The 25340-nt window shown below is 41.0% G+C and overlaps 1 protein-coding gene and 1 pseudogene across 3 annotated transcripts in view; one reads left to right on the top strand and one right to left on the bottom strand.

The window, feature by feature from the left end:
• BBS9 (Bardet-Biedl syndrome 9) overlaps positions 1–25340 on the bottom strand; it is a 538001-nt gene that overhangs the window by 168585 nt on the left and 344076 nt on the right. The gene's annotated exons all lie outside the window — the stretch shown is intronic.
• LOC148535236 (5S ribosomal RNA) lies at positions 4404–4522 on the top strand (annotated as a pseudogene).

Below are 25340 nucleotides of genomic sequence, written 5' to 3'. Positions count from 1 at the left end.
GGAGGCATAGCGCGCAATGGGGACGTTGACAACGGAGGAGGAAGTGATGTAGTGAATTGCTCAAGTAAGGGCGGAAGGACCGCGATGCACGAATAACAAGGGCGGAAGTGACGCGACGCGATACACAGCAAGGAAGGAGTAATATGCTAGCAAATAATTTATATTTAGGAAACAGACTTCCAATTTAATAATGTTTTAATAAAGGAAATGGCCTAATGTGATTCTAAGTGGTTACTCCACTTTAATAGAGAGGAACTGTTTAGAAAACCGGAAGTGATGTCACTAAGGAGCTCTGTCAATTCTTGTTTGTCATTATTAGAAGGGGTATAAATATTGGATACCCCACAGGAGCTAAAATATCCCTTGAAGAAGTCCAGGATACGGACGAAACGCGTTGGAGGCTGCTATTATCTTTCCATTCATGAACTTGCCATTTTTATCAGATAAGCTACGATTTTTATTCCTATTTATTCTGATAAATCTATAGTCCTTTTTTATATATACACATTTTTGTCCTTGGTTTTATGTGTTTTTATGTCATTTATCCTTCATGTAGGAGGATATCTATTGTTGTGTCTGATTAAAACTAATTTATGTTATTTTAAATGAATTTTTGCACTTTTATTGATTCACATTTTAAATTATTTATGCATTTTTTGCACATGTTTATGGAATGTTATGATTGTTAATTTAGTTTATGATCCTTGAAGGATCTCTGCAATAGCACTTTAGTCATATAGACCGTTGTTATTTTATAAGTTATACTTTATATATAATAAATTGCATAAATATTTGAGGATAATGATAATTTGATATTACTATCCTGGCATTAGCACTTTTATTGCACGATATCACTTTATATTGTTAGCACTTTATAATAAGTTATATAAGCACAGTAGGCGCTCTATACCAGCTCCTTGTATTTTCTATTTGTTTGTATATGTAATAGATCACCACTGTTACATTATTTTGCTGGTTGAGCTGACACTCACACATTTTTGGGGGTGCATTATAATAGTGTCACATTATTACAAATTTTAGTGTGAGACAATAGACACACAACTGATAAAAATACCACATTGAGGGATTTGCACCCAACTGGCGCTGTGATCTTCTGCTGCACGTAAACTTTGGTTATTGAATACAGCAGCCTTTTGGAGGAGTCCCAAACAGATAAACGTACAAAGATGTACAGAAACAATGAACGTCTAAACAAAAGGAGTGATTTATGCCAGAAAATATTTAATGAGGACCATGTTTTACTACAAGAGAGTATTCCAACCGAAAATTTAGATAACCTGTTTTGGGAGATGGAGAAATCTCTCACTAAAGAGATCAAGGCATGGTGGGACATCAAGGGTCTTGAACATTACATATCAGTTAATAGAATTCCAAGAGGTTTGAGACTATTAAAAAATCCAACCTTTGGTTTAGATAAATCAGAATTTATGGATAAATGGGACAAAATTTTACATAATTGTTCCATGGATTTGATGAAATTAATTATTATGGAAAAGAAAAATATAATGTCAGAATTGGAACTTGAGATAAAACAAAAAGAAACACATATGGAGAAATTCAAGGATAATGGGGAATACAATATTAACGAGAAAGTTTTATCACGCAAACTTGACCGCATTGAAGAGGATGTCATGAAAGGGAAAGAGAGGAAATTTATTAGGGACAAACAAGATTATGACTCCAATAAAGTCAAGAATTGGAGTAGATTCAATAAATCGGTTGGACAACAGTCATTACATAATCCCAGACAAGAAACAACCACTTGGAGAACAGTTCCATCTAGAAGAAAACAAAGTTTTAAAAGGGATGATGTTATGAATGAACAACCCAACTATAGAACATACCACACAAAGAACCGGTTTTCAACACTTCAAAGATTTGATTCAAATAGCGATTCAGATCATTTTTTATCCCCAGGACCAGACCACAATTCAATGAATCCAAGGAAAACCTTCTTCAGGGAAACCACGAAATTGGCATCCCCTATGAAAAGAAGGGTAAGAGACGAAGAGGGATACGAGGAGGCAGGAGGAAGAAATTACAAAAGGAGGAACCTGATGTAGACCCCAAGGAAAGAGGGATCTTTAATCTATCGAAACACATCTTATCTAAACATGAAGTGTCACTATTGAACAAAGGGCTGACATTTGCTCCATCAAGTAATATGAATAGGTTCCAGACCTTCATTGATCTCAACAAATTTATAAGAAACTTGACATTAAAAAGACACTTTGTAAGAAAAGATGACGCAGTGATTAAGAATTTTCAGGAGAATGCTTCCAAGTCAGGACTAAAGGGTAAATCAAAGTATTATCCACTCGAATCGAAAGGACATCATCTTAATGTTTTTTATGACTTAGTTAAAAAAGACTTATGTGAAGGCAATCTGAAACACAATAATAAACAGAATCTGAAAAATAAAGAAAAAGAAGCCTTAAAAAACTTACAAAACAACAAGGATATTATCATTAAACAAGCTGACAAGGGGGGGGGATTGGTCATTATGGATAGATCACAATATATTAAGGAATCTCATAGGTTATTAGGTGACAGTAATTCCTATGTACCACTCGATTGTGATCCTTTGGAGAAATATGTGGATGAGTTAAGGAGACTCTTAGTATATGGACTACATAATGGCATTTTAACCAAGGAGGAGTTCCAATATCTCCTACAGACCAATCCTACAACCCCCATATTTTATTTTCTACCAAAAATTCATAAGTCTTTGGAAAATCCCCCAGGAAGACCCATCATCGCAGGAATAGATTCGTTAACTTCACACCTGTCTGAATATGTGGACATTTTTTTATGTAAATATGTGAAAGAACTTCAATCGTATTTAAAAGACACTACTAATTTATTACAAATTTTAAAAGGGATGGAATGGAAAGCAACTTATTCATGGGTCACAATTGATGTTCAATCCTTATACACATGTATTGAACATGGTAAAGGGATCAATGCTTGTAGAGAATATTTTGAAGTGGACCCAACAATGAGCACTACACACAAAGAATTTTTATGTGATTTAATGTCTTTTATTCTGGATCATAATTATTTTAAATTTTTACACCAATTTTATCGGCAAATTTGCGGCACTGCTATGGGGACAACTTTTGCCCCTAGCTTTGCCAATCTTTTTATGGGATGTTGGGAAAAGAATTATGTCTATGAAAATAATCCATTTAGAAATAACATCATATTTTTTAAGAGATATATAGATGATATTCTGATAATATGGGAAGGGTTGGAGGAAGATTTCCAATTGTTTTTAAATCACATTTCAGAGAATAATATGAATTTGAAATTCACATCGAAAATAAATAAGAGTACTATTGAATTTCTGGATTTGGTTCTACGTGGAGAAGAAAACACGATCATTACAAAGAACTTCATAAAGGAAGTAGATACCAATAGTTATCTTCATTTTAAGAGCGGACATCTAAGAAGATGGAAAGAGAATATTCCGTACTCACAATTTCACAGAATAAAAAGAAATTGCAGTGAAACACAAACATGTAACGAGCAAATCCAAACATATACAAATCGATTTTTAGAGAAAGAATATCCTCCAAGGTTATTATTGGAAGCAAAGGAGAAAATGGATACCATGGAGAGGAATATGTTATTGGAATATAAGAATGTGGAAGAGGAAGAGAAGAATATCATCCCATTCATCACAACATATAATGCACAGGAGAGAGACATTAAGATTTCCCTTAATAAGCATTGGAAGATCCTTCTAATGGATCCAGTCTTAAAAGAAATTCTACCACCCAGACCCCCCATTGTATTCAGAAAGGCAAGGAATCTCAAAGATTCTCTAGCACCTAGTATGTTAAGTGATATTAATATTTCAAAATCCAACATTATCCATAACTGTCCAGGGAGTTACAAATGTGGTAAGTGCAATATATGCAAATTTTTACATCGGCAGAGAAAAAACTTCAGTAATTCTGCAAATACCAAGGAATACAAAATTAAACAACATCTTAATTGCAATTCAACTTCAGTCATTTACCTCTTGGAATGTTCATGTGGAATAAAATACGTAGGAAAGACCAAACGACCTTTAAAACTTCGTATACAAGAACATATAAGGAATATCAAGAACAAGGTGGAGACTCATATGGTGTCAAGACACTTTATTTCACACCATAGATCGGATCCAGATGACCTAACGTTCAAAGCTATAGAACATGTGGAATTGGGAGAGAGAGGAGGAGATCTTGCAAATAAATTATCCAAACGTGAGATGTTCTGGATTTTCGAATTGGACACTATGACTCCTAGAGGATTTAACGATAATTATGAGATAGCACCATTTCTTTAATGAAGATGAAAAAGATAAAAGGGATTTCATGTTAGGTCCTAATATAACCTACCGTCATACCTGGGTTAGAGCGCCCAATCTCGTCTGATCTTGGAAGCTAAGCACCATTGGGCCTGGTTAGTACTTGGATGGGAGACCTCTATGGAAGACCAGGTACGGTAGTATCTTTATGTGACATATAAGCATGAATCCCCCAAGACATACGACCTAAGAAGAATTCTCTGATTTATAAATCCGAAGATGGGAGTAAGAATTTCCAGAATGCAACAATATCGATTACATGTTTCAAGACTCACATAAGAACCAATTGACCCTACAGAGTGAAAAGACTATATATATATATATGCATATATATATATGCATATGAACTATAATATCCCTAAAGAAGATTGCCATCCACCATTTTTTTTAAGAAGAATTTTTAATATCATCATTACTTATTATTTTTTAAGGATGTACTATATTAGTCCCCAATAGTATGATTTTAGGATTTTTTACTAGTGTCCACATATAAGTTTACATTATACATCAATATATGTGATATTTATTTATTTATGGAGTTGTTTGAATTCTAGTTATGATTCTGAATAGGTGTGGAGAATAATTAGAAACTGTCACAATCTCTCATCATTTTTTAGAGTCCAAGCATATGGCTGGTTATATATATTTAAACTAATATTGTCATCCATTATTCCATATAGGAAATAATAACTAAACTACTATCCTCAGGATTATAAATAACATGATGCAGATGGGAGCATAAATATGGCAAAGAAAATGGAACTTATGAGAGTAGCAAGATGGCCGCGGGCAAAGGAGACATTTAGAGTACAAAGATGGAGGCCGCCAGAAACTGGAGATGCTTTGACGCTGGACGTGACACACGTGACAGGCGGACGAGTGGATAAAAGGTCCTATCCTGCACAAGGAAGGAGGAGGCATAGCGCGCAATGGGGACGTTGACAACGGAGGAGGAAGTGATGTAGTGAATTGCTCAAGTAAGGGCGGAAGGACCGCGATGCACGAATAACAAGGGCGGAAGTGACGCGACGCGATACACAGCAAGGAAGGAGTAATATGCTAGCAAATAATTTATATTTAGGAAACAGACTTCCAATTTAATAATGTTTTAATAAAGGAAATGGCCTAATGTGATTCTAAGTGGTTACTCCACTTTAATAGAGAGGAACTGTTTAGAAAACCGGAAGTGATGTCACTAAGGAGCTCTGTCAATTCTTGTTTGTCATTATTAGAAGGGGTATAAATATTGGATACCCCACAGGAGCTAAAATATCCCTTGAAGAAGTCCAGGATACGGACGAAACGCGTTGGAGGCTGCTATTATCTTTCCATTCATGAACTTGCCATTTTTATCAGATAAGCTACGATTTTTATTCCTATTTATTCTGATAAATCTATAGTCCTTTTTTATATATACACATTTTTGTCCTTGGTTTTATGTGTTTTTATGTCATTTATCCTTCATGTAGGAGGATATCTATTGTTGTGTCTGATTAAAACTAATTTATGTTATTTTAAATGAATTTTTGCACTTTTATTGATTCACATTTTAAATTATTTATGCATTTTTTGCACATGTTTATGGAATGTTATGATTGTTAATTTAGTTTATGATCCTTGAAGGATCTCTGCAATAGCACTTTAGTCATATAGACCGTTGTTATTTTATAAGTTATACTTTATATATAATAAATTGCATAAATATTTGAGGATAATGATAATTTGATATTACTATCCTGGCATTAGCACTTTTATTGCACGATATCACTTTATATTGTTAGCACTTTATAATAAGTTATATAAGCACAGTAGGCGCTCTATACCAGCTCCTTGTATTTTCTATATATATATATATACTGTATATACACACACACTTACCCCATCAGCCATAACATTAAAACCACCTGCCTAATATTGCGTAGATCCCTCTCGTGCCGCCAAAAGGTTTCTGACCCGTCAAGGATTGAACTCCACAAGACGTCTGAAGGTGTCCTGTGGTATCTGGCATCAAGACGTGAGTAGCAGATCCTTTAAGTCCTCTAAGTATGTAAGTAGGAAGGTGGGTCCTGCATGGCTCAGACTTGTTTTTCCAGCACATCCCACAGATGCTCAATTGGACTGAGATCTGGGGAATTTGGAGGCCAAATCAACACTTTGATCTCTTGGTCATGTTCCTCAAATCATTCCTAAATAATTTTTGCAGCATGGCAGGGCACATTATCCTGCTGAAAGAGGCCACTGCCATCAGGCAATACCGTTGTGATGAAGGGGTGTACTTGTTCTGCAACAATGTTTAGGTAGGTGGTACATACCAAAGTAACAGCCACATGAATCCCTGGACCCAATATTTCTCAGCAGAACATTGCCTACAGCATCACACTGCATCCTCCGGCTGAAAATGCGCCCAGACGTTTACATGATGTAAAAGAAAATGTGATTCAACATATCAGGCCACCTTCTTCCATTGCTCCATGGTCCAGTTCTGACCCCATTGTAGGCGCTTTCAGCTGTTGGCAAGGCTCAGCATGGGCACTCTGACAAGTCTGCAGCTACACAGCACCATATACAGCAAGCTGTGGCAGAAAGGTGTCAGAACACACAGTGTATCATAGCCAGCATTAACTACTGATGCAATTTGTGCTACGGTAGCTCCTATGAGGGATCGGACTAGACGGGCTAGCCGTCGCTTCCCACATCCATCAATTAGCCTGGGCACCAATGACCCTGTTGCTGGTTCACTTTTGATAAGTACTAACCACTAGATATCAGGAATACCCCACCCCTTGACATACAGTATACTGTATACACACACACACACACACATATATATATATATAGAGAGAGAGAGAGACACATAGAGAGAGAGAGAGAGAGAGAGAGAGAGAGAGAGAGAGAATATAGCTTATGTACTCACATCATAATCACATTATGAACAGATATCAACGGTATGGTGTTTTATTTACATTTTTGTAATAGTTTTAATTTCCTATGAGTACTAACACAATTACGCTTGAAATATTTTACCTAAACACAGTATGTGGATTCCTTGGAATTATACAGTGGCATAGATACACAACATATGGTTAAGGAGACTAGGGGCTTATGTAATAGGTTGCGAGCTGCAGCCACTGTGGAAACACCTGCGTGTCTTCCTGTATTTATAAAGTGGCAATCATTTTAAATGCAAAACCAAGCTGACAACGCAGGAGATACAAATATTTTCTGCAATAATGCCCACATCCTAGCTGAACGCTAAGGTTCCCTATTAGCTTTCTATGGGCATGGCCTATGTATCCGAAAACTTACAGTTTTTGTAGCCTAACTGCAAGAACTAACACCATCTTCAGATGGAATTAGCCCGCTGATGCCTATGGCAAGGGTCTGGGATGCGAAGAGAGATCAACTTGGATCCCTCCATCTCTTTGGGTCCTCACAATGTGCATGTGCAACCTAAAGTCACATAGTGAAATATTTAGCAATTGTGAAAGACTCCATGGAATACATCGGCATCTTCTTCTCAGGGACAACAGGTTCTCACAAGCACAGTCCCTGATGCGGGTGGATAAAACACAGCGACAAAACTTAAGTAAATTGCGTTATTGCACACTGCTATATTAAAACAATTAATGCCAGTTTCTATCTAATTTTGATAAATAGACCCCTTAATGAGCTATGCTTATTGAAGCAGCGCGCACAACGCAATCAGTAGGTTTCAGGGTATGACTATAGACAATAAACTTTATTTCATTATTATGGAATGGGACTTCAAACTATGGTTCCTCCTAGTAATGCAAACTAGCATTTTATTTCTTGAAAATAATAATAAGAATACTATTAGCAGGATACCTTTTAGCTCACCTGGCAGCATATTTTTGGTGTAGCTGGACAAGCATACATTCAGGTAACTGCTACACAATAGCTGAGAGATTCCTCCCGCTCATAAGACTTAGGGGGTAATTCAATTAGCTGCAGTAATTCACTGCAGGTTCGTTTATCCCCCAGGGCTATTCAATTAGCCATGAAGGCATCTCGCAGGCTGCAATTAACAGGGATTTTTTTTTGTGTCTGACACATACTAATTTGTGTGAAATCTCCTGCATTGTGCTATTAGTACTGTCCAAGTCAAATAATTGGATATGATCGATTGCAATTATTATCTGACGATATAGTCGTCTATGGTCTGATAAAGAGTAAAATGGACATCACTCTGCATCGGCGAAATCCGATGCAGCACAAAGTCAGTTAATGGGAAACAGGTTCTTTGTATATGTCTGTAACAAGTAATTAAAAATGCACAAATATACTGGTATGTGTTTAGGAGAATTTTAAATGCAAAGTTAGAAACCATTGTCAGAAGTCTGACTATCTTTAGCAATTGTATTCCTTTTTGTTCAATGCTACTGTAGAAGAGGGACTGACATTTACATTACAAATAGGCAGAGGAGGACCTTTGATGTGTTATCAGACATTGTGACTCCGGCAGGAATATGCTGGTCATCTCTGAGCAGAAAGACTTCATTCTCTATGACACCTTGGAATTTGGGGCCTGATTCAGAGACGGTCGCTATTTGCGCTCGCTCGTCCAGAAAATAGGGGTGGCTATTCAAATGAACCGTTCGCTGTTTGCGGTCTGTTCACGCCTCTAGGTCTGAACGAGCGAACAAAACTTGCGGTCGTTTTTTGGGAAACTACGCCCCCTGGCCGCTCGCATCCTACGTCATGTCCGCTATTTATTACATTAATCGAGTACATCGAACAGGGTATGAGCTGCTCGCTATTCTTGTGGTTGGTTTTTGCTACCACAATTTTGAGAGCAGTTCTGACTATAAAATAACCCAGTGATGTGGTCAATGACGCTGCTGTTTTAAATATGCACACCCATAAAACGCCCGTTTTGACCTTTAAGCACGCCTGCGATCGGATCTCCACTCCCCATTTTCAAGCACCTTCCCCTGTTACCACCCACATACGCCTCATCCTGTCACTCAAATTATCAGGCATTCGCTATTTTGCGAGCACATGAATTTCGGCCGCACTGACTGGTTCGCGCATGAGTATAACGATCCGTACGCATGCGCAGTTGGGCAAACATCGCTCGGAGCGAACGAGCTGCCACTTACGAGTGGCTCTGAATCAGGCCCTTGGTTCAGACAGTCATAATATCAAATATGAGAGTTGGTGGATAAAGTTATATATATATTAGGGGTGTGCACCGGCCACTTTTCGTGTTTTGTGTTTTGGTTTTGGATCTGGATCTTTCTTCGTGTTTTGGATCTGGATTGGTTTTGCCAAAACCATCCTTCCGTGTTTTGGGTTCTGGGTTTTGTGTTTTGGATCTGTATTTTTTTTTTTAAAAAGCATAAAAACAGCTAAAATCACAGAATTTGTGGGTTTTTCTGCTCCTATGCTATTATTAACCTCAATAACCTTAATTTCCACTAATTTCCAGTCTATTCTGAACAGCTCACAGCTCACAATAGTGTTTTTATGTCCAAAAGGTTGCACCGAGGTAGCTGGATGACTATTCTAAGCGACATGTGTGGGCGGCACAAACACGTGGCCCATCTAGGAGTGACACTGCAGTGGCAGACAGGATGGCAGTTTGAAAAACTAGGCCCCAAACAGTACATAATGCAAAGAAAAAAAAAGAGGTGCAAGATGGAATTGTCCTTGGGCCCTCCCACCCACCCTTATGTTGTATAAACAGGACATGCACACTTTAACAAACCAATCATTTCAGCGCCAGGATCTGCCACACGACTGTGGCTGAAATGATTGGTTCGTCTGGGCCCCCACAAAACAAGCTGGCAATTAATCTGTCCCTGCACAAACTGGCTCTACGGAGGCAAGATGTCGTCCTCATCCACCGATTCCTCACCCTCTTCAGTGTTGTGTACATCCTCATCCTCACAGAGTATTAATTCGTCCCAGCTGGAATCCACCACCACAGGTCCCTCTGTACGTTCTGGAGGCTGGTCTCCCTGGAAGAGTTGATAATTCATTTTTATGAACATCATCTTCTCCACATTTTGTGGAAGCAACCTCCTACGCCTTTCACTGACAAGGTTCCCGGCTGCACTAAACACTCTTTCGGAGTACACACTGGAGGGGGGGGCAACTCAGGTAAAATAGAGCCAGTTTGTACAGGGGCCTCCAAATTGCCTCTTTTTCCTGCCAGTACAGGTACGGACTGTCTGACATGCCTACTTGGATGCTGTCACCGATGTAATCCTCCACCATTCTGTCAATGGTGACAGTATCATATGCAGTGACAGTAGACATGTCAGAAATTGTTGCCAGGTCCTTCAGTCCAGACCAGATGTCCAAACTTGGTCCTGCCTGCCCTTCATTACCACCAGCGGGTTGCTTAGGATACCTAAGTTTTTACCTGGCAGCCCCAGTTGCGGGAGAAAATGAAGAAGGAGCTGTTGACGTGTCACGTTCCGCTTCAGCTAACCGTGTTTTCACCAGCAGTCTTTGCACCTCTGCAGGCTTGTGTCGGCCGGAAAGAGAGACACCACATAGGCTTTAAACCTAGGATCGAGCACGGTGGCCAAAATGTAGTGGTCTGATTTCAACAGATTGACCACCCTGGAATCCTGGCAAAGCGAATGAAGGGCTTCATCCACAAGTCCCACATGCCGAGCGGAATCGCTCCGTCTTAGCTCCTCCTTCACTTTCTCCAGCTGCTTCTGCAAAAGCCTGATGAGGGAATGACCTGACTCAAGCTGGCAGTGTCTGAACTGACTTTACGTGTGGCAAGTTCGAAGGGCTGGAGAACCTTGCACAACACGGAAATCATTCTCCACTGCACTTGAGTCAGGTGCATACCCCCTCCTTTGCCTATGTCATAGGTGGATGTATAGGCTTGAATGGCCTTTTGCTGCTCCTCCATCCTCTGAAGCATATAGAGGGTTGAGTTCCACCGCGTCACAACCTCTTGCTTCAGGTGATGGCGAGGCAGGTTCAAGAGTGTTTGCTGGCGCTCCAGTCTTCGGCACGCAGTCGCTGAATGGTGAAAGTGGCCAGAAATTTTTCGGGCCACCCAAAGCGTCTCCTGCACGCCCCTTTCGCTTTTCAGAAAATTCTGCACCACCAAGTTTATTGTGTGAGCAAAACATGGGACGTGCTGGAATTTGCCCAGATGTAATGCCCGCACAATATTGGTGGCGTTGTCAGATATCACAAATCCCCAGGAGAGTCTAAGTGGGGTAAGCCACTGGGCGATGATTTCCCTCAGTTTCAGGTTGTTGGCGGTGTGCCTCTTACTGAAACCAGTGATACACAGCGTAGCCTGCCTTGGAACGAGCTGGCATTTCTGAGATGCTGCTACTGGTGATGCTGCTGTTGTTGCTGCGTAAGGTGATACATCTACCCAGTGGGCTGTCACAGTCATATAGTCCTTAGTCTGCCCTGTTCCACTTGTCCACGGTTAAGTGGACATTGGGTAGAACCGCATTTTTCAGGACACTGAGGACACTTTTTCTGATGTTTCTGTACAGTCTCGGTATCGCCTGCCTAGTGAAGTGGAATCTAGATGGGATTTGGAACCAGGGACACACTACCTCCATCAATTGTCTAAATCCCACTGCACTAATGGCGGATACCGGACACACGTCTAACACCAACATAGCAGTCAAGGCCTCAGTTATCCATTTTGCTTCAGGATGACTGCTGTCGTACTTCATCCTTCTCGCTAAGGACTGTTGGAGGGTCAATTGTTTAGTAAAAGTAGTGGTGTTCCTACTTCCTCTCTGGGATGATGAACGACTCCCAGCAGCAACAGCAGCAGCAGTAGGCGTAGCAATGCAGGATCCTCCGGAGGAATCCCGGATAGGAGAGTCAGTCATGCCAGTGACATGGCCTGCAGGACTACTTCCGATCCGGACTAAGGAGGAAATTGACGAGGAGGGAGTTGACGGTGTGGTTTGCAGGCGCTTGGATACAACAGGACAAAGGGATTTAGGTGTCCCTGGACTGCTTACGGTCTTAGCCAAAGTTTCTGAACTTGACAGTAAGTTTTTATGAACACGCTGCAGGTGACGTATAAGGGAGGATGTTCCTAGGTGGTTAACGTCCCTACCCCTAATTATTTCACCTTTACATATGGTACATATGGCAAGACAGTTGTTGTCCAGATTTGGATAGAAATATTGCCAGACCAAAGAGGTGGAATGTTTGGTCTTCTGCCCAGGCATGACCATGATGGGCTTTTTCATCCCATGGACAACAACTGTCTCCCCCGGAGCCTGATATTTAAACAAACCACATCACCATCAGAATCCTCCTCGCCAACTTCCTCATCAGCGCCAGCTAGTGGCAGCAGCTTCAGCACTAGGAGGAAGTGGTTCTTGATCTTTCCCTATTTTATTTTTATCTGAGAAAGTTTAGTCCTCCATTTATGTTATATTGATATATACGTGCGGCTAAGGCGCACACAAACACAGAAAATAATTTTTTATTTTTGTTGGAGACTAGTGCACTTTGTTGGTTACACCACCCTTTAAGAAATGAGCCAGACGGCTCTTTACTTATGGGACACAGGCGCACGCTTGGCGCTGCTCCTTTGTTGATGCACGTGCAGCTACAGTGCACACAATTCACAAAGAGAGAAAAAAAAGAATGGGAACGCCTCCGTCTGGGCAGCCACACCCACCAAAGGGGGCGTGCTGTCAATCACCATCGACAGCACGCCCCCTTATGACAGAGGCGCACGCTTGGCGCTACTTTGTTGATGCACGTGCGGCTACTGCGCACACAATTCACAACCACAGAAAAAATATTTATTTATTTTTGCACTTGGGGGGAGCACCCCTGATGGACAGAGCACCTCCTGGAGAACACTATAGCACCCCTTTAGGACTGGGACACTGCACAGGACTTTGGAGTGGACACAGGGCCTGATTCAGAGCCGGACGCTATTTGCGCTCGCTCATTCAGAAAAAGGGGCCAGCTATTTAAATTGAGCGCTCGCTCTTTGCGGTCTGTTGACGCCTCTATGTCTGAGTGAGCGAACGAAATATGCGCTCGCTATTTTGTAAAGACGCCCCCTGGCCGCTCGCATCATAAGTCATCTCCGCTATTTATTTGATTAATCGAGTACATCGAAAGGCATCTGAACTGCTCGCAGTGCTTGTGGTTGGATTTTCCTACAGCAATCATGCGAACAGTTCAGGCTAAGAAATAACCAAGCGACGTGGTCGATGACGCTGCTTTGTTAATTATGCACACCCTTAAAACTCCTTTTGGCACTCCTGCGTTCGGATCACCACTCCCCGTTTTCAAGCACCTTACCCTGTTACCACCCACAAACGCCTCATTCTGTCACTCAAATTAGCAGGCATTCGTTATTTTGCAAGCACACACTTTCCGACCGCAATGAATGGTTCGCGCACGCGTATTACAACCCATACGCATGCGCAGTTGTGCGAACATCGCTCAGAGCGAACAAGCGGACGCTTACGAGCGGCTCTGAATCAGGCCCACAGCCCCTATGGACAACTGACTGCACAACACAGCCCAGCCAGCCCATATGGACTTTGGAGGAGTGGACACAGCCCCTATGGACAACAGCAGCACAGTACAACACAGCCAGCCCCTATGGACTTTGGAGGAGTGGACACAGCCCCTATGGACAACAGCAGCACAGCACAACACAGCCAGCCCCTATGGACTTTGGAGGAGTGGACACAGCCCCTATGGACAACAGCAGCACAGCGCAGCACAGCATAACACTACACTGCACTACACTACACTACACAGCCCAGCCAGCACTAACTCCCACCCTCCCTCTTCACTGTCCACAGCCAAGTGAGAAAATGGCGCAGACATGGGTACCTTATATAGAATCCAAAACCCGCGAAACAAACCCGGAAGGTGGGATGATGACGTTTTGCCTCGATTTCAGATCCAAGTCAGGCGGGAAAAGCCTGACTCGGATAGGCGGGGCTCAGATTTCAGAAATCCGAACCCGCTCACCCCTAATAAATATATATATATGTTGTTGAAGCTGGAATTTTGCGAATGCCCGCCTAAGCGCTATTTTAGATAAACTCACACTTTAGTGCATGTGGCGATAATACTATTAGCATCATGTGATTGCATCTGTGACCATCGCCATAAGTTACGGCGATTCATCAAAAGCCCATTTCATGACTTTACGTAGTTTGGGTGCTCTGGATAAAGTGTGTATATTATTATAATTCCCCTAAAGGATATATTTCAGAAATGGCTGTACAGTATGTCAAAATTGGATTGCATTAGCTAAACAGAGCAAATGGCCACGTGACAACTAGCCTGTGTAGACAAGCTTCATGGACATAACGTCTGCTCTCACTGCAGGTGGCCCTGCTCGAATACAGCAAGAGGATCATTTGTAGCACCTTACATTAGCAGGATTCCTACAATAAAATACCTTCAAAGCCAAGAGTGTTATCTGAGGTTTGGGACTTGTAGCTATGCTAATTTGCATTTACACAAGAACCTGGGAGAACAAAGGACTGTACTTTTGAGCCTGGGAAGGGTGGGGGCTGCTGAGAGAGGGGGCGTGTGGAACTATAAGGCTCCGCATTCCACACTGCTAGGTGTTCACTTAGTTTAAGTGAGATTTAAGTGCACCATTTCTCATACACACATTAATACGCACAATTGCGCTGTTAACTAGTCACATATTAGCGAATGCATAAGATCCTGTATGAAAACGCTGTTTATTAGCTTCATGCACACGCATCTGCCCCAAGTTAACTAGCGTCTTTACATTACACCCCGCATACTTACACATTACATATTCACATAAAAGGTTTAATAAGCTTTAAATTATAAAATTTAAGTTTGTTCATTTAGCATAAATGCAGTGAAATAAAGATTATTTGGTAACTAAGGTTTTATACATGATAAGTAAGCCGTGATTGGTATTGTACTGATGCGTACTCTTTCAACAGTATTCCAGTACCATCGGTGTGGAGATCGCATCATGCATTCTCAACTTATGGACCGCAGAGACTTCAAGCAACAAAATGTACATTATATGAACAACTGTTAGGATGATTGCATGAGGCAGGAAACCAGAGACCCCCAGTTGTTAGAGGCTGGGTTGTGTCTATTTGAATCAACCTGTTAAATGCCTTGTAACATATGCCCTCTCCTTTAGGACCAATGGTATTAGCAACAAACTTCTCTATTGTGTTGTTTATTTCTGGGGGGTATAAATATGTGTGCTCTGACCCTGGGTTCCTAGTCTTTGTGCTGAATGCTGATTGACGAGGGGTTTCTTGCTGATGCCTAACATCTGGACCAGAGAGCGCTGCGTATGTATAATTGTACTTGGGTCTGTATAATCTCTTTGCGCTAAGATTATATGAGGATCATAGCGTGTAACTGCTGTACTTTACTTGAATAATACTTTGTGCTTTGGAACCACATGTTCTAGGTCTGGCGTCTTTATTTACTGGAAGACTGCGTACGCAAATTAGCATCATCCTTAGAGGTTTATAGGAAGGATATTAGAAGGTATAGGCAGGAGTATATAGAGGTTCAAAGGCAGAATCCTTAATGTATAACTCTGTCCATTAACACATACACTGATGCACATAAGGCACACACATAAACATATATGCATACACATAGACGCTCGTATGTGTATCCACTTGCGTACACATAGACGCCCACGTGCATCCTTGTCACGACCAGGGTTTCTCGGCATGGGGGTCGACGGGTATTACCTGTGAGGTCACTGTGGCGGGGGGTGTCTGGCGGTGGTGCTGGTCTGTGGCAAGGGGCATTGGCTGTGCATGGTTCTGTCACGTTGGGCTGATGAGGCCTGGCAGTGCTTCCATTCCGTTTGGTATGGGCGCCGCCCATCTTGCCTCTGGCCATGTGATTTGCTCGCCCAATCCTGGTTTGTCACATGCTCTCTCTGGCCAGTCACGGCACAGCACTTGGTATTTAGGGAGGTTCAGAGCCTCACTTCATTGCCAGTGCAACATGTTTCTCAGCATAGCTGAGAGAGAGCTCCCTGTGCTCACCACCTGTTACCTGTGAAACGCTCGCTACCTGCCTGCCTACTTGTCTGCTCCAACCCCACTGGACTACCCGCATCCTCCATTACCTTCCCCTTGCCTGAGTACCTGAGTCCTGCTGTTTGACTGACACTCTGCTGGATATTTCTTCCTCAGTCAGCATTCTTCATCAATCAGTCACCACCTGGACAGTTCCCCTTGTCTGCTACTACCTGGACATTTTCTATTAACCAGTCACTACCTGGACATTTTAAATTGCCTGTCACTAACTGGACTTTCTCCTATTTGCCTCACTACAGCTCCCAAGTGCACTTTAGTGCTATACCCGGACTTTCTATTTTACCACATTCATGTCTGTTAAGCCACTCATTAAAAACTCCACATTTACTTTTAAACCTGCTTCAGTGTCTGCTCCTATTACCACACTGGGTACACAGCAAAACCAGAACCTCACAATTCTCACAAACATACATAAGAACATTTCCTACAATAATGCACAGACGCACATATGCGAACACATATGTATACAATGGTTCTCATTCACAATAGTTAATAAAGAGAGTTATAAAAGGTATTATTAATTAATAATTATGTTATATGTACTTAAGTGAGAACTAAGGTTTAGAACATAGTAGACACGTCATGTCTGGTATCATACTAAATCCCTGTTTATTTGCAGACTTCCGCTCCTATCGGCAAATAAGTCACATCTTGTGTTCGCTAGTTATGGATTATAGGGAGTTATTAGTCAGAATGCCATTCTCTGCAACTGTTGGAGACCTGGAACATACCCCTGATGACACGGTATGAACTGACCTATGACCTGCATCGAACTAGACAGACCGGAAGCAAGAACCAATGAAAACCTGTTTGCTTGTCTCTATTGTTATTGTTGAAACTTGTAAGGTATATAGCTTGTGTACTTTAGCTAATATTCAGTCATGCCCAAGTGACCCCAGACGTCAGGAGTGATGGCTGGAGACTGGATCCAGTGCGCACGCATATGTATTGGTCTGTACCTTTGTATTTACTTGCTTTTTGCGCTAATTATTTAGATCAAAGCGCGTTATACTTTTTTCTTTATTAATATAACTTTTTGTGCTTTGGAACCACAATTGGATTGGAAAGCAATTATTTCACTGTAGCAATTAAAGGGTATTCATAGTACATATTTTCAATACTTGAAATTATGCAGAAACTGCAGTTTCTGCATAATTTTATGTAAAACTCAGCTTGATACATAGGTCCCTTAAACTGAAAGCAAAGAAAGCAAAGATTAGGCAAACCACTTCTGATGTCTGCCGGACAGCCAATCTGGGCACACATGTGCAAAACCAGACAACAAACTAATTTCAACATACTGTGAGTTTCCAAAGCAGGACAATACAATGTACATTATTATTTATTATGTTTCCAACAACGTTTTTCTGAAGTGATATAAATATTGCTCTTGAGCAAATATATATAACAGCCTTATGGACGCATAATTACACTAAATGCAATAGAGAAAAAAATTATATCCAAAATAAGACAACTACACTAAACTGATCTATCACATAAACGACTGACATCCCTTCCCATGTTGTTTTCATTTATCAGGAGTAACTGTGGACATAGGTTGAGGCAACTAGGACTTGAAATCATCCAACAATGTCTCTTAGATAGATCAAATTCAATTGAAGTTGATTTAACCTTGTTACCCTTGTAACCCCAGATCAACATGGGGAGTGTGGGCCAGCAACAGATTAGCTACTTTACAATTATTATTAGGGTGCTATCTACATGGAGTTTATATGTTCTCTCAGTTTTCTCTGTGTGCTCCCTTTCCTCCCATAGTATAACAACATTGGCCTAATGCGTAAGACTGTGTAAGGAAACTTAAACTGGAAGCACCATAATGACATTGACTGAAAAAAAGAATGTAAAACATACTACTGAGTAGATGAAGCCTTTAAATATGAACTATCATAATAGTTTATCCCGTACAAAGCGGAGCCTATTTTGGCAATTGTTGACCTTTGTGACATCCCAACATCAATGTCAGTAAGTATTATGCAGTGCCCACACAAATTATACCTTGTTCTCCAAATGACCTTGAATTCCAGAAAATAGCATTAGTTTGCTTCTTTTTCCTCACGACATAAGAAAACCTACTCAAAATGGCCATACTGTATGTATTTTTAATTTCTAACCAACCAAAAATTAGTACTTTATGGGTCTTGTTAGGCATTAATCCACCTTTCCAAAACAACAAAAAGCTAAATTCTAGAATTTTAGGCTTTCATAATAAGATCTGCACTTAAAGATGATAATGCATTTTTCACTGTTTGAATGAAAGGTATAATTATAAAAATAGATCAATTACTGCATCAAATGAGGCCACCCCAATGTTGTTTTGTATGTGTAGGTGCTAAGATGGCACAATAAGTGCCCTCTCCTATCCATCAGGTCTTCTAGTATTTATGCAGCGCATGTTGATTTTGTCTGGTGTTATCAGTGATTACCAGACAATAACCACTACGGGGTTAAATCATTTGAAAAAGAGGACTCTACTCTTTCAAAATAGGGTGACCCCGAGTTTATTTGAGCCAGTGTATGGGAAATATAACCCCATCCCTGGACTTCATAATGATTTTTGCATTGCAGAGGTGTGCTCTGGTGATCACATCACACATGAAACCTCAGAATGTTAAATGAAAATGAATGATCCAGTTCTCTTAAGTTAAGAGATACTAAATATGACACTACTTTCATGTAATGATGCTTAAGGGCATTAAAGGTTGATAGATCATCCTGCTTTTCTTTATATCAAAGCAAGGCTGCAAGTTGCAATACTGCTCCATACTTAGTTAGGACAGTGGATAACGCACAGCTTCCAACTATCCTTATTTTCTAGGGACTACCCAAGGCCTTAAAGTTTGCTGGAGGAAAACCTTTTCCTGCCTGATGATAAATTGGACATATATGCCTGATTGCGGATCTTATCTTGCATGTGAAGTCATACATACCTCAAATTGCGACTGAAGAGAAGTGCCTAAAACTGGGTGCTAAGTGCGAGAGTATCAACGGAACAGCATTATACAAAGCTGGATGAAAGTTTAAATTTGCCGGTTTACAAGTGTATCATTTGCACTGATGATGAGGAGGAGGAGTTTCAAACTAAGCATACATATGGGACAGGGGCACCGCAACAAAGCATACAACTCTACAAACAAGCAAATATATGCATTTAGGGCCTGAATCAGAGGTGCACGCTATTTGCATGCGCTCACTCTGAATCAGGGTGTCCCTATTTTTTTTTAATTCCGGCATCTAGGCTGCTCGCACAGCTGTGGGTGATCATCCACAGCTTGTGCGAGTGGCCTGGCGATGGACGCGATTATCGCAACCATCGGCATTGCGAGGAGACCCTTGTGGTAGGGTCTCAGCACTCGCAATGCCAAGTGGACTTCCTGCTCTAATAGAGCCGGAAGTCCACTACTGACATCACGAGTGATGGCAGTAGGGCCGCCCACAAACGGCAGGCGTTCCTTCGGGAACGCCTCCGTTTGTTCAGCCACCCCCCCTACCCGCCTACAAAACGGGGCAAGCCTTCTATCAACATCAACAGCCGCCCCGTTTTGCTGCGAGCTCTGGAGCGAGTGAAGGTCTCACTGGACCGGGGCTCGCGCACGCCACGCATGCATACTGTGCCACCATCGACCCACTTGTGAGCGCTATGCGCTCGCAAGCGGGTATGAATCAGGCCCTTATTTCCATGCACACAATGCAGTAAGTGTCTGTGGCCAATTTGTATCTAACTCATCTCAATCTATTCACTGAAAATTAATATTTAATTAAATGTAAAATTTTAAAATGCTAACACAAATAACCTTATAACAAAGCATACTATGATGGGAAGATCGTATGCTTGTGACAGAATGATCACCAAATTATCTTTAGTAATTATTTTAAAATAAGCAGAACTTCCCTGATAAATAATTCCCTGCTGAGTTTCTAGATGTCGATTAGTCAGAAGTTACTTCCCCCCTCACCTGTTTATTTGATCAATCACATGTCTATAACAGAGAGAAAAGATATTGTATTTTAAAATATTACACTCATGGGAGCCAGTTCTGTGGGTGCTTGGAACCCCCATTCATTTTTTTTATTCTTTTTTCAAAATAAGTATAATCTTTATTGTTTTCACAAAGTAGCGTCGTGAAACAACAAGTCTCTCAGGATTTCTGGCAAAATCCCGCTGCTGGGGCCAGTGAAGCTGCATTCAAGGATGCACCCACTGACTTTGGCATGCTTGGAAAATGGGGTCGATACGCACGTTTTCTGGATTGCTCCCTGTCGCCGCTCCCAAATGGCAGCTGCTTGTTAATCATGCTGGGGCACTGTGGCGCTGCTATCGACGTCGCAAAAACAGATTTGCACATGTGCAGCGCGGCCCCTGCGCAAATATTGAATTTACGTAAATCTCTGAATTAGGTCCTATGTTGCGAAAAAAATCAGATGTGTCTTAGATTTATCATATAAATAATCCACCCATTGCAGTGCGTGAATCAAAGGAAATACTTAATAATTCTAAGTCGTGTCATCTGCGTTCCAATTCAGCCTCTCGGTGTCTGTTAATCTTTTTAATTTGATCAATTCGTTAATAAAAGTTCCCTAATAAATGCCTTAAAGGCACCCCACGTTACTACCGGATTGACAGAGAGGCTATTACCAAAGCAGCCATCAAAATCCGCAATAAGTTCTGAATCTGCCCCAGTCAAAGTGAGCCAAAAGGAATTACATTTCCAGAACTGATTCTCTGAACTAAATGTTCAGAGATGCCTCTAATCAAAGAGTTAATAGCAGAAATCAGAGGGACCAGTCAGGTAGACGTATATATAGTGGAGATAAAGTCTATCCGCGATAGAGTTAAGTGAGAAGCAGAGAAGCAAGAAAATTGGCAAGTTTGATGACAGCGTTCCATCCACAAATCACACAGCTCCATTACTTCAACCAGTTTAGTGAAGGGAATGAGTGTAGAAAGCAAGTGAGGAGACGTCTCTTGCTACCTGTCCAGAGGTGGGTTCATGACATTTAAAAATCACCCAGGCAAACCAACAGGGTGTCAGGAGACAGGGCCAAATAATATGCCACTGCTTTAAGGACATCATTAGAGTATGGAGGTGGATATAAACAGTGACCATGAACATCAGCTTGGACATCTTCAAGAGAAAAATTCAGACTTTTTTTTTAACAAAGACAGAAACCCCGATAGAGTTAGATGAATAGATGGAGTGGTAAGCCCAATCCTTTTTTAGTCGCATATCTCTAACCCTAGCAAGATGTATTTAGACAAAGGCAAGTAATGTCCGAGTTTTATTTCCAAACTTGTGCCAAAATTAGAGAGCATCAGGCAGACCATCCCACACAGTATAATATAAATCAAATACAATACAAGAACACAGATCAATCAATGCAGGCATCGTCGATTGCCATGCAGAGAGGACAACAGAACAGCACACATACAATGAACTGTGTAAGAAAAATAAAAACACAGAGAACCCTACCCACCCTGTACATCCACAACCCAACTAGACAGTCCTTTCTGGACCTCAATGGGCCAAACCCGGGAACACGGAAACAGCATGTTTCTCAAAAGTCAGGTGACCATGGACAAGTTGAAGTACACCATCCCTATCCCAAAAATGGAGAAGTTTAGCAATAACAATTCTGGAAGGGACCCTGGCTCAGGAGGCTGGGCAGGGACCATTCAACTGTGAAGAGAAGGCCTCTCGTCCAAATTAACGGATCCATCCGGTTTCAAGGAAAGCCTCTATAGTGGAGCTCTCAGCTGGAAGTCTAACAAATTGGAGATTATTGCACCACAGACGACCCTCAAGAGCAAACATCTTTTGCTTGCACCATGCAACCTGAGTAATCAAAGTAGAAAATGTATTTTTCATAGGAGCCATGGTATCTTCAAGTGAGGCGATACGGTGCTCAGACTTACCCACCCGCTTGTGCAGTTTCTGCAAATCATGCAATACGAGGGAGATGTCCACTTGTACCTCTCCCATTTTGTCAGTTTTGCTCTTTTTAGATGTAGTGATAGCTTCCATAATTTGACGTAGCGTAGGGGAATCCTTCCTATGGGGGTTGTAGTAAACAATGGTGGAGGCTGTGATATGTGTCCAGGAGGCTCAGCAGCCACTCGGGCATTGGAAGCTTTACATTTTCTCCAACCAGGCTGCAGCATTCCCAGCCTTCCCCATCTTGAAAAATTTAGACCTGAAGAGCAAGGCAGCTAGCCCCCACCAAGGAAATCCAGATATGCGACACAGGAGAGGAGGAGAGAGGTACCACAGCTTCCAAGAGGAACAGCCAAGTAGATGAATGAATTCCAGCTTAAGCAGCCCTGCAACAAGAAAAGGCTGCAACAGGAGCCAAGGGGACAGGCAACGTCCTCTAAATCCGCAGCCAGACACCCCACCAACATCATGGGTCACCCAGGAGATGTGCAGCAGCAGAGCTTAGACAGTCCTTGAAAGCGCCAAGTTCTGCAATGAGCAAATCGGGGAGATATTGAGCACTCAACTAGTCCCTGGCACCTCATGGGCAGGAGAAGTCTGTCCAGAGGAAACTCCAGCCAGCAGCAGCAGAGGAGAAGGTTGCAGGCACAATCTGCTTCAGAGACAAGACCAAGTAAGTCAAAGACAAACTAAAGCCAAGTTTAGAGAATAAAAAACCCAAATATAAAAATGTAGATATTAAATAATAATATACTCAATACAACCCTACTCCCAACAGACAGATAAAGCTCCACTCACATGGTTAGTAGGACTCTTTACTGATGTGATTCAATACAGGTCGTAAAGTTGGGATCACTTATTTCACTGGTATATATAAAGCCATCTCCTCTCTGGTTTTGATATATTTGAGTACAGGAAAGACTACCTGGCCATTAAGGCAGACTTTACTTATTTCTGCATTACTTTCCTTTTTTATCTATTTCCTCCTCCTATAGTACTTGAAACACCTCCCATATGCCACTGTATATAAATTATTATGTAATTATTATTACAGTGAAGTTTTGAAGAAAGGAATTAATAAAATAATAAGCGAATCTGATTTCTGTTTTTAGCATATGGCTAACTAGATTTACATTTATAAGTCACATTTATTGTGCTGATAAATTCCATTGGAAAATAATAAATATTTATGTCACACACAATAAACTGCAATTAACAGTTGTGACGAACAGGATTTGCTTTGAAAGAAGCAAATGTTTGTTCTCTTGCTGAAGTTGGGTGAGTTGATGGGAGCAGTTGGAAGAGAACCAGGGAACAATGAGTAATTGACCCATATTAAAGAGAAGTTAATACCTCCTAAGTTCACAGATAATACGCTAAAACGGAAGCCTTTCAAATATCTAATATTTAGGTACATTGCTCCATATGGCTTCCTCCTTTACAAAGTAAAGAACAGTTTGTTTAACGTGGTCTAAGCAGCCAAGAAATGTATCCAAACCAAAATAACCACATGAGTTTTTAATTCCCCTTTGAGGCATTTTTAGTTGTATATTTGGGTTTGGACTCATGTGCAGTGAGTTCTAAAGTTAAACAAGTCTGGCCTGTAGCAAATTAAAAATTTCCCTAACAATTGGGGAGTATGAATATTTCCTTTTTTTCGCTGAAACCAGACTGTCTACCTAAAATATATGTGTACCACATTTGCTGAAAAGCACATCAAAGCTTCCTTGTAATGAATAAGAAGAATGGATTTACTATATTTTGAATCTTCCCCTCAAGAGACTACAGACGGGAGAGAACAGCTACTACTTACTTCCAGGCTAAGTTGTGTTTTGTGGGATGGAAACGTCTAGCAGGGCAAGAGTTGCTAAGCCATGTTATCAACACAAGCCTCAGACAAGCGTGCATAGCACTTTGCATGAAGTACAACCCTGAGATTTCTAAACCGTTTTCTGTAAAGCTGCACATTACTCACTCAAGTGTCACCCACAGGAAAGAGAAACATAGGTAACCCTGAAACCTGAAATCACCACTGGGACTGTATTAACTTGGCAGGTAAATAGAGACATTCACAGTCTATATAAATGCACTAAAGAACTATATGCCCCCTGGTGGTGACCATAAGTGTAAAAAAGAAGAGAGTGTGGGAACTCCATTGTTGATGTGCATAATTGTGTTACTCATTATAAATATATATATATATATATACATGTGTATATATATATACACACACACATACATACATACAGGTTGAGTCTCCCATATCCAAATATTCTGAAATACGGAATATTTTTAGCATGACTGAGATGGTGAAAACTTTGATTTTTGATGGTTCAATGCACACAAACTTTGTTTAAGACACAAAATTATTAAAACTAAAGTATAAAATGACCTATAGGCTGTGTGTGTAAGGTGTATATGACACATAAATGCATTTCATGTATGTACACACACTTTGTTTGAGGCACAAAATTATTGAAAATATTGTATAAAATTACATTCAGGCTGTGTGTATAAGGTGTATATAAAGCATAAATGCATTCAGTGTTTAGATTTGGGCCCTATACCTAAGACATTTCATTATGGTATGCAATTATACCAAAATACGGACTATTCCAATATCCAAAATACCCCTGGTCCCAAGCATTTTGTATATGGGAGACTCAACCTGTATATATAAAACAGTATCCTCAATACTTCGGATGAAGGCACTCACCATTCCAGTATATTGTAATATTTATTCACAAAGAAATTATATGGCAAGCCTGCAAGGCAGGTATAAATACAGCGTGATCCCACCGCTCATCATGAAGTCACTGGTCGACGCGTCGCAACCATCACTAGCGCTGCATAGCTGGACTATTGTGGGCAGATTTGCCCAAACAGGGGAATATGACCTATGTAACATATGCGGGTACTATATGGATTGATGGG

This window comes from Taudactylus pleione, unplaced genomic scaffold (assembly GCF_031769625.1).
Source record: "Taudactylus pleione unplaced genomic scaffold, aTauple2 ptg000054l, whole genome shotgun sequence".
In the NCBI taxonomy this organism is placed as follows: Eukaryota; Metazoa; Chordata; class Amphibia; order Anura; family Myobatrachidae; genus Taudactylus; species Taudactylus pleione.
This window is presented reverse-complemented; position numbering and strand designations above follow the sequence as displayed.